This window comes from Gossypium hirsutum, chromosome A01, assembly GCF_007990345.1.
Source record: "Gossypium hirsutum isolate 1008001.06 chromosome A01, Gossypium_hirsutum_v2.1, whole genome shotgun sequence".
Taxonomy (NCBI): domain Eukaryota; kingdom Viridiplantae; phylum Streptophyta; class Magnoliopsida; order Malvales; family Malvaceae; genus Gossypium; species Gossypium hirsutum.
In genome coordinates, this window is record NC_053424.1 from 105,775,725 (window position 1) to 105,784,086 (window position 8,362).

Here is an 8,362-nt window from a genome sequence, read left to right on the forward strand (position 1 = left end):
TCAAGGTTATTTTGGCGAACATTTACAGTTATATGTTCGGGCAAATTGGCAATACACCCTTCCACTAGACTATCCCCCTTTTCTCTCTGAATTTTTAGAGACCAGTCCCGAACCACGGCATTCTTCTCGGTTATTTGTGTAATTGACTCCTCCATCAGAAACCCATTTTTTGGCAACCAACTTTTAATCAACATCTTCCTAATATGATGCCTATGATGCATGATGAAAAATAGAAATACAGACAAACGACCTTGGTTAGCGCAACACATATAAACAGAGAAAAACTGTGGAAAATCTAACAAATTAAGCTACTTGGTCCAGTGGACTCGATTCCCTTGTTTAGAAAGCACAAATGTAAAAGAAATAGAAGGTAAGATGTGCTTTTCCCGTGTACTTATTTTGGTGACTATAAGCGGACAGAGGTTCGATATGGCTCTAGTTAGGTGGCTCGTATGGTTCATTATATGCGGTTTTGGTTCTAAATAGGTACTCGAATTGCCCGTACTATCATCTGCTAAGATTAACACGGAGCCTCGGTCATAGCCTATCACAGGCTCACGAGTTCAATTCGAGGGGTTACATTTACTTATGCCTATGCGGAGGGACAAGTTAACTCACGAAAGCATAAGTCATATGTAACCCGAAAGTATTCACTAGCCTGTGCAGAGGGACGAGTTAACTCACGAAGGCGTAGCGTTTACTTTCACTTAAACAGACGGAGCCCGGGTAGAGAGCTCATGTTATGCGAAAATGCAAGTACACGGTGTGTGGGGAACAACTCATAAACCTTTACGTTTCACTTAAAGAAACTAAACCAAAATTAAAACCATAAAAATTGAAACACTGAAAAACAACCAAATAAGCAAGTTAGAAGAAATATTTACAGCACGATACAAATGCATGAATTTTGAAAACGAGATTTTCGGATCATGACCGAATATTTACTTTGAACAAGGAAATTTGAAAATTTTGACAAAATATGTTTAATTCTGGACACGACTCTCAACAAGGCCGTCCCCAGCGGAGTCGCCAACTGTAGCGACATAAAAATTTTGGTTTCGGTCGCTAATTGCGGCGATTTATTGAAAATTTAAAAACTTGAAGTTTGATTTTAAAATAAAAAGGGAGTCGCCACCGATCCTTTTTATAGGTATGATCGGACACCTTATAAATTTATCTTTGAAATGAAAAGAAGGCTGAATTTAAGTCCACGTTAAAATCCAGAGAAGAAATTAGGGTTCGGGAGTCGGTTACGCGCGAGGAAGGTATTAGCACCCTCGCGACGCCCAAAATTGGTATCTCATAAACACGCGTTGTCTTAATTTTCAAAAATAAGAGTTCAATGTAAACTTTAGTCATAATCCGATTAAAAGAACGAGAAATTTTGGTTTATTTCGATTTTTTAGAAGGGTATATCGCTTTAACATGAGTCAATTGACGTTCACCCAACATAGCGACGAACTCGATGACTTAATGTTAAATTGGTATATTGCCTTGATTATTGAAGTAAATAAGAAAACATGGATAATTTTTCGAAATAATGTGAAGCAAGCTGATATGAAATAAACATAAATAAATGGAAGAATTATAAACATATTTGAAACAAATAACAAATATTACAATGATATTGGAAAATAATAACCGCGCATGCAAGATCAAATGCAATGTTAGCATTGAATACGAGAACGTAAAGAGAATACGATGAATACACATGAAAATAATTAAGAGTATATATGTAAAATATTTATATAAATAGTAGTAGTGTTAGAAATATACTATACGTATAGTGTTTGAAGTACGTATAAGATAGTAAAAAAGTACATAACTAGCAACAATAAAATAAAATATATACATATAGGTGTAAAAAATAATATTACAAAAAGGGTATGTATACATGTATAAAAAATAGATGTATTAACAAATATAATAATAAATATAATAGTAAAAAAAGATAATACTATATGAAATGTGTATATATATAATAACATATGTATGCTAATATGAATAATGATAATAATACTAATAATAATAATAAAATACGAAGAAGTATATATAATATAATAATAATATTAAAATACAATAATTAAAAATAATATTATATATAATATATACAATATTCACATGTAAAAGAAAAATGTATACTAATATATAGTAATAATAATAATAATACTATAATATTGGAAATAACAATAATCATATTAAATAAGGAAACAAAAAAAGGACCAAAAATGAACTAAAAACAAAGCTTTGGGGCGAATTTAAAAAAAAATAAAGGGGAAAGGACCTATTTGAATGCGGGTAAAACCATGGGGTATTAAAAGTGCAAAATTTCAAACTTTCCAAAACGCTACGCATATACGGGGGTTAAATTAAAAACTGAGCAAAATTCTGGGGTCAATTCAGAAACAAACATAAACCTAATTTAAAACACCAAAAATGCGGAAGGGCTGATTGCGCAAATAGCCCTTCTGCTCTTAAAAACACGCAGATCCTTGCTGGGGCGGGTCGGGTCGACCCGACCCACCCTTGAAACGGCGTCGTTTTATTGGTTAACGCGGGGGGGACCAAAACGCACCGTTTTGGTCCCCTATATAAGTTAAAAAATTTTATTTTTTTCATTTGAAACAGAAGAAAGAAAAAAAAAGGGAAGAGGAGGGAGAGAAAAGAGGGAGCGGGGAAAGGGGAGAGCTCCGGCCAGGGGCCGGTCACCGGACGGCCACCGGAGGCTCGCCGGCGCCGGCGCCGGCCACCGCACGCGGTGGCCGAAAAAGGTAAAATTTTTTTATTTTTTTTGTTATTTATTCTATTATTTTATTATATTTTTTGATATATATATGTGTATGAAATCGACCAAAAACGAAATTAAAATAAAAGAAAAAAAACAATCACCTTAGGTCGGTTCTGATTTTAGCTTCTGATTTGTTGATCTTGGTGTTTTTTTGTTTGTCTGAATGCTACTTCTATCTTTAAACACTGATTGAAATCACTATATTGACTCTGAAAATGGAGTGTTTTATTTCTTGTTTTTGTGTTTTTTTCTTACTGCCGAATAAAAAAGGAAGCCCCCCATATTACATTCGGATCTGGCCTTTATAGCCATTTCTATACAACATTTTTTAAGTTACTTGCCATTGCTCCTTGTCGCCTGCTCTGTCTTGGTGCTTGCTTCACTTTGCAGGTGTCAGATGACCCTCAGAGGCACGGTGGCGTACGTGGTGGCCGACATTGTGGCATGGAGAGCTGGGGCGCCAGGGTATGGGGCTGATGGCTGGTGTCAGAACAAGTGGAACTAGGGTTTCCCGATTCTGGTCTTGGGCTAGGGATTTGTTATTGGTTTGGGCTTGTTTTGTTTACTGGGCTTATTGGGTTAGGGGTTTTTGGATTAGGGTAGGTTAGTTTAGGGTATTGGGCTAATAGTATTTGGTTTTGTAAAAGTGTGAATGGGTTTGGGTTTTAAGGGGTTTAGTATTTTGTAAATGGAGTTTTAATTTGTAAATGAGATTGGGCCGAAATTGGCCTAGTACAAAGAGAAAAGAAATGTTAATCCAATAGAAGAGGAGAAGAGATGTGGATGGATTTAACTGTCAAAAGACTGCCTGATTTATTTTTTTGTTAAATGTCTCAATAAAATTTTAGCATATTATAATTAAATAATTTAGCATTTTATGATTTCAGGTTTGGTATAACTGCTTCAGTAAATTGATAGAATATTTTGATAAAATAAATTGCAGGAGATCGATTTTGAAGCATAAATTATTTGCCAGCGGAAGAAGTGTTCGTTGCTAATTTCATTGTTTTTGGTTCTTCTATTATGTTATAATAATTTTACTATCTTTTATTCTAATTTTAATATATTTAATTGTTAGCTCGATAATTCAACGCGAAATCACTAAGAGAGGATGAATTGACCTCTTTAAAATTTGTGGTTGCTAAGAAATGGATAGAGACAATGAACACTTCAATTTATAGTGGTTCAATTCCAATTGCTTACTTTATTATCTTAGCTTTCCACAACTAAGAATTTATTCAAATTCACTAATTTGATAACCTTTGAGAACCAAGTTTAACCTTATAAACTCCCTTAAGGTTTCTACCCAAACCTTAAGAAACAAACTCTCTCAAAGCGATACAAAAAAGCAAATAAAGAAATAATCCTTACAAGATCAATGTGTTTGCAAATTAAGCTCAATTACAGTGAAAAACACATGAGCAAAAAGAATGGAAATAAAGCTCACAAGTGTATGAAAAAAAAGTATGAAATATTTGTCACAAAGGTTGTTTGATTGATCTTTTTTCTTGAATATGCATTCTTGTTGTTGTAGGGTCTTTAGAAGCTAGTATTTATACCCCCTAATTGATTTCCAACCATTGTGGTTGTTGGAGATATGAATAGAACTGTTGGGGATGTGAAAACCAATGCATTTAATTTACCTGCAACAACGAGTATTGATACCAGATAAAATGATATCGATAATTTTTCATTAAATGCAAAATTTAGTGACCGTTGGAGCTGAAATATTGATACCAAATAAATTTTATCGATACCATATGAAAGGTATCGATACCCGATCGATACTTATTTGAATTTGTGAAAAATAGAATGTCAATTTAGTATTGTTTTTAAAGGGGTATCGATATTTTGAAAAATATCAATACATTCCTTTTTGGCCTGAAGCTATTCTGACTTGTTTTAAAAATAGTTTGACTAGTTGAAAAAGTTATTACTTAATTAACATCATTTTAACTTGATTTTAAGTTTGATTCAAAAATTTTCTAAGAGTTTTAAAGTAAGGATTGAAATTTTCATCCATTAGACTTCACTTCAGAAATTATTTTGTCAATTTTGTTCAACATTAACTTTTATTCAAAAACACTTTAATTTGTTACATCAAAATTGTCGAAACCATTTTTTATTTGGAAAAAACGGGAATCGACTTTAAAACGAGTGGAGTCGCCACCACTCCTTTTGTTTAGGTGTTATTGAATCACCTAATAAAAAATTTCATTTAAATCAATTTTGGCCTATATAAATTTTTAAAAAAGACGGGTTCAGGAGTCAGTTACGTATGAGAAAGGATTAGCACCCTCACTACGCCCAAAATTGGTATCAAATTGATTAAATACTGTCCTTATGTCTAAGATTTAAAAAGATTTTGAACTATGGCTCTTATTAAAACACTTAAGCAGTTCAAGGTGGTCATCAAAATTCTCTCGTTTTAAAGGTATGTAGCTTCATATCCAGCATGATTGGACACGATCCTTTATACCTTCAAAAATATGATTGATTTTCAATTTTCAAAAGCTCATACGCTAAAAATAATAAAAGGGAATCCAAATATTTAGTCCAACGAAAAATCATACCCAGCACAATAAGGCACGATTTCCCGAATTTCTAAATATTGAATATTGTTTTATTTGAAAATTTTTAAATAAACCATTGTAAACTAGCTCAAATCGTCTTAATTTTATTTGAAATAAAAGAGAATAATTGATTTTAAAATGTCAAAAATTATAATACAACATTTGTAGACTAGAAGGAAAAAAATTAAAAAAACATGGGATAATATACATGCATAGAGTACAATACTTAATGACTGAGGATAATATAACCCTATGTAGCCAATCGAATCAAACAATTAAATATAGCAAATCTAAGAAAAATATAACCTACTTTCCAAGTATGGATGAACGACAATTGATATATAATATAAAAAAATAATGTACAACAATAATATATAACCTAATGTAACACCATCAATAAAATATACAAAACAAAATGGAAATTAAAAACCAATATGGTATGACGCAATTTTAAAATAATGATGAATTGATGAGCGAATAATATAATATATGGATTGATGAATAGATGAATTTAAAACTATTTGTAAAAAACAAACTAGAGATATATACGTAATTGTTAAAATATGTGTTATGAAATGAATATTTTTTTTAAATTAAATAATATACAAAGTATTAAAAACGTTGATTAAAATACATACACTAAAGGAGAATTTAATAATATATAAAATATGAGAGAATAGCAAGAATACATAATAAAATATAATTTTAGGAAATACACATAATAGGTTTACAAAATATATACATACATAAATAGATTTAGAAGTAATTATTCGTAAAAAAAAGAGCATCAAATTAATAATTATAAGATTAAATTAATTTTATCATAAATTATAGATGTACAAATATATATAAAAGCCTTTAAATGTGATACTATATAAATTATTAAAAAAATAATATAATGTAAAGGGAAATTTCGAAATAATAATTTTATAAACACAAAAAATAGAGTTCCTAAAATAGCTTCATATATACATAAAAAAAATATTAAGTGAATCTTAAAACAATAAGTATTTTAAATAGAAAACTCCATTAAAATAACATATGTACAAATACACACAAAATATTTAAATGAGATATTATAAAAAAAAATGTTTACATAATATGAAAAAAAAACTTCAAAATAATTTAAAAAAACAAAGCAAAATTATTAAAATGAATCAAAACATATAAAAATATTAAATGTATTTGAAAATAGTAAGTTATACAAATAGAAAACTAAATTAAAATTGAATTAAAATAAGAGAGATAATTTATAAATAAAATAAACCATCAAAATTTTAAAAAAAGACCAAAGCGCAATGCGCGCGAATATGCAGGGATCAGAATTGGAAATATTCCAGATCCTAAAACGCAGAGTTTAGGCGCGGGCTAAATTGCAATAGCACACAGATTTTAGGAAAATTTAAAAAACAAATAAACACAAATAGGATCCAATTGAAAATCAGCGCGAAGGGGAGGGATCAATCGTACAAATTAACCATCTGCAGCAAATAACCAAACATTTCCCCTTGAAACGGCGTTGTTTCTTCCCTTTTATAAAACCAAACATTTCCTTCAAAAAAAAAAAAGAAAACAATCGGCCCCTTTTAAAATAACCCTAGCCCCTTTTATTTCCCCACAGTTTTCTCCTCTTTTGGTCCTCTGTTCGGCCAAGTTTGGTGCACTTACCACCACAATGAATCAAAAAGAAAGCCTCGATCCGATCGGATTTGGTTTTAACGAAGGAGAACCCCGACGTCCTACCAATCAATCAAGTGAGTCTCCTTCTTATCCCTTTTTTTTTTGGATGTAACGAGAGGACCTCTCCGTCCAACCACTAAAGCTCCATTGCAATCGGCGAATAGCGCCAAATCTCAAGACCTCGCCCCCTTTGAACTTCGACTTCAACGAAGGAAAATGGGTTCGTCACATCAAAAACAAACTAAGATAAAAGAAATATCCAAAAAATAAACGTAATAACAAATCAAAGAATAGAATCACCTTCTAACTTTTTGGATCTTTTTTTTATTTCGTATTCGTATTGTGTGTTCGTAAGTTTTTGCAAGTACATTCGTCGGCTTTTATAGCCGAATTTACCGAGTAAAATCAAAAAATAAAATTACATTTTATTACTGTTATTTGCTGTAGATTCTGTTATTCTCCTTCTCATATGTTCCATTTGCAAGAAAGGCCGTACACAAGCACGAGCGGAGACACGCACGAGGGGTTGGTGGCGCACGTGTGGTGCTCATCCAAATTGCTGGCTGCTGCGTGAGAGGGAGAACCCTTAGAGCTTCTAGAACAATCACCTGGACCAGTCTTTGGGTCGTGTATTGAATGGGCTGGGACTTTGGGTTATTTAATTGGGTTTAGGATTTATGCAATTGGGTCTTAAAAAATGTATTTGGGCTGGACTGTATATATATATTTTGGGTTAAATAACTTGTAAATGGACATTGACTTATTCTGGGCTGTTCATTGTTTTTGTTTTTATTTTTTGGTTTTTGGTTTTGTATGGGCCCGGGAGAATTGGGCCTATTACAGCTGCTCCTCTTTGCTCATTATCGTGTAACGAGAATAGAGCAAAGACTTCAAATAGGCCAATTTTGTCTGGTTTTGCTTAATCTTGACTATAACTTTTGGGAAATAGGACTGGTGGCTCAAATCTGCTCCATTGCCGATACATGGAGATAAGATTCGCCATCCTCGATGTACTCCTCCACTGCTTAGGGAAATAGATCTTCAATCTTCAGTCTGCTTCTTTGCTACCTCAGGAAGATAAGACTACCATCTTCAACCTGCTCTCTTGCTACCTCAGAGAGATAAGGCCGATGGCTGAAATCTGCTCCATTGCCGATACATGGAGATAAGATTCGCCGTCCTCGATCTGCTCCACTACTTCTTAAGGAGATAAGATCTTCAATCTTCAGTCTGCTTTCTTGCTACGATAAGACTACAATCGCCAACCTGCTCTCTTGCTACCTTAAAGAGATAAGGCTGGTAGCTCAAATCTACTCCATTG

General features: G+C 32.5%; 1 long non-coding RNA gene across 1 annotated transcript; it reads left to right on the forward strand.

The window, feature by feature from the left end:
* The first annotated feature begins 6,588 nt into the window (after positions 1-6,588).
* Positions 6,589-7,804, forward strand: LOC107917535 (uncharacterized). Its single transcript, XR_001689745.2, has 2 exons — positions 6,589-7,115; positions 7,489-7,804. It is a non-coding gene; the product is annotated as an uncharacterized lncRNA (long non-coding RNA).
* Positions 7,805-8,362: the final 558 nt, after the last annotated feature.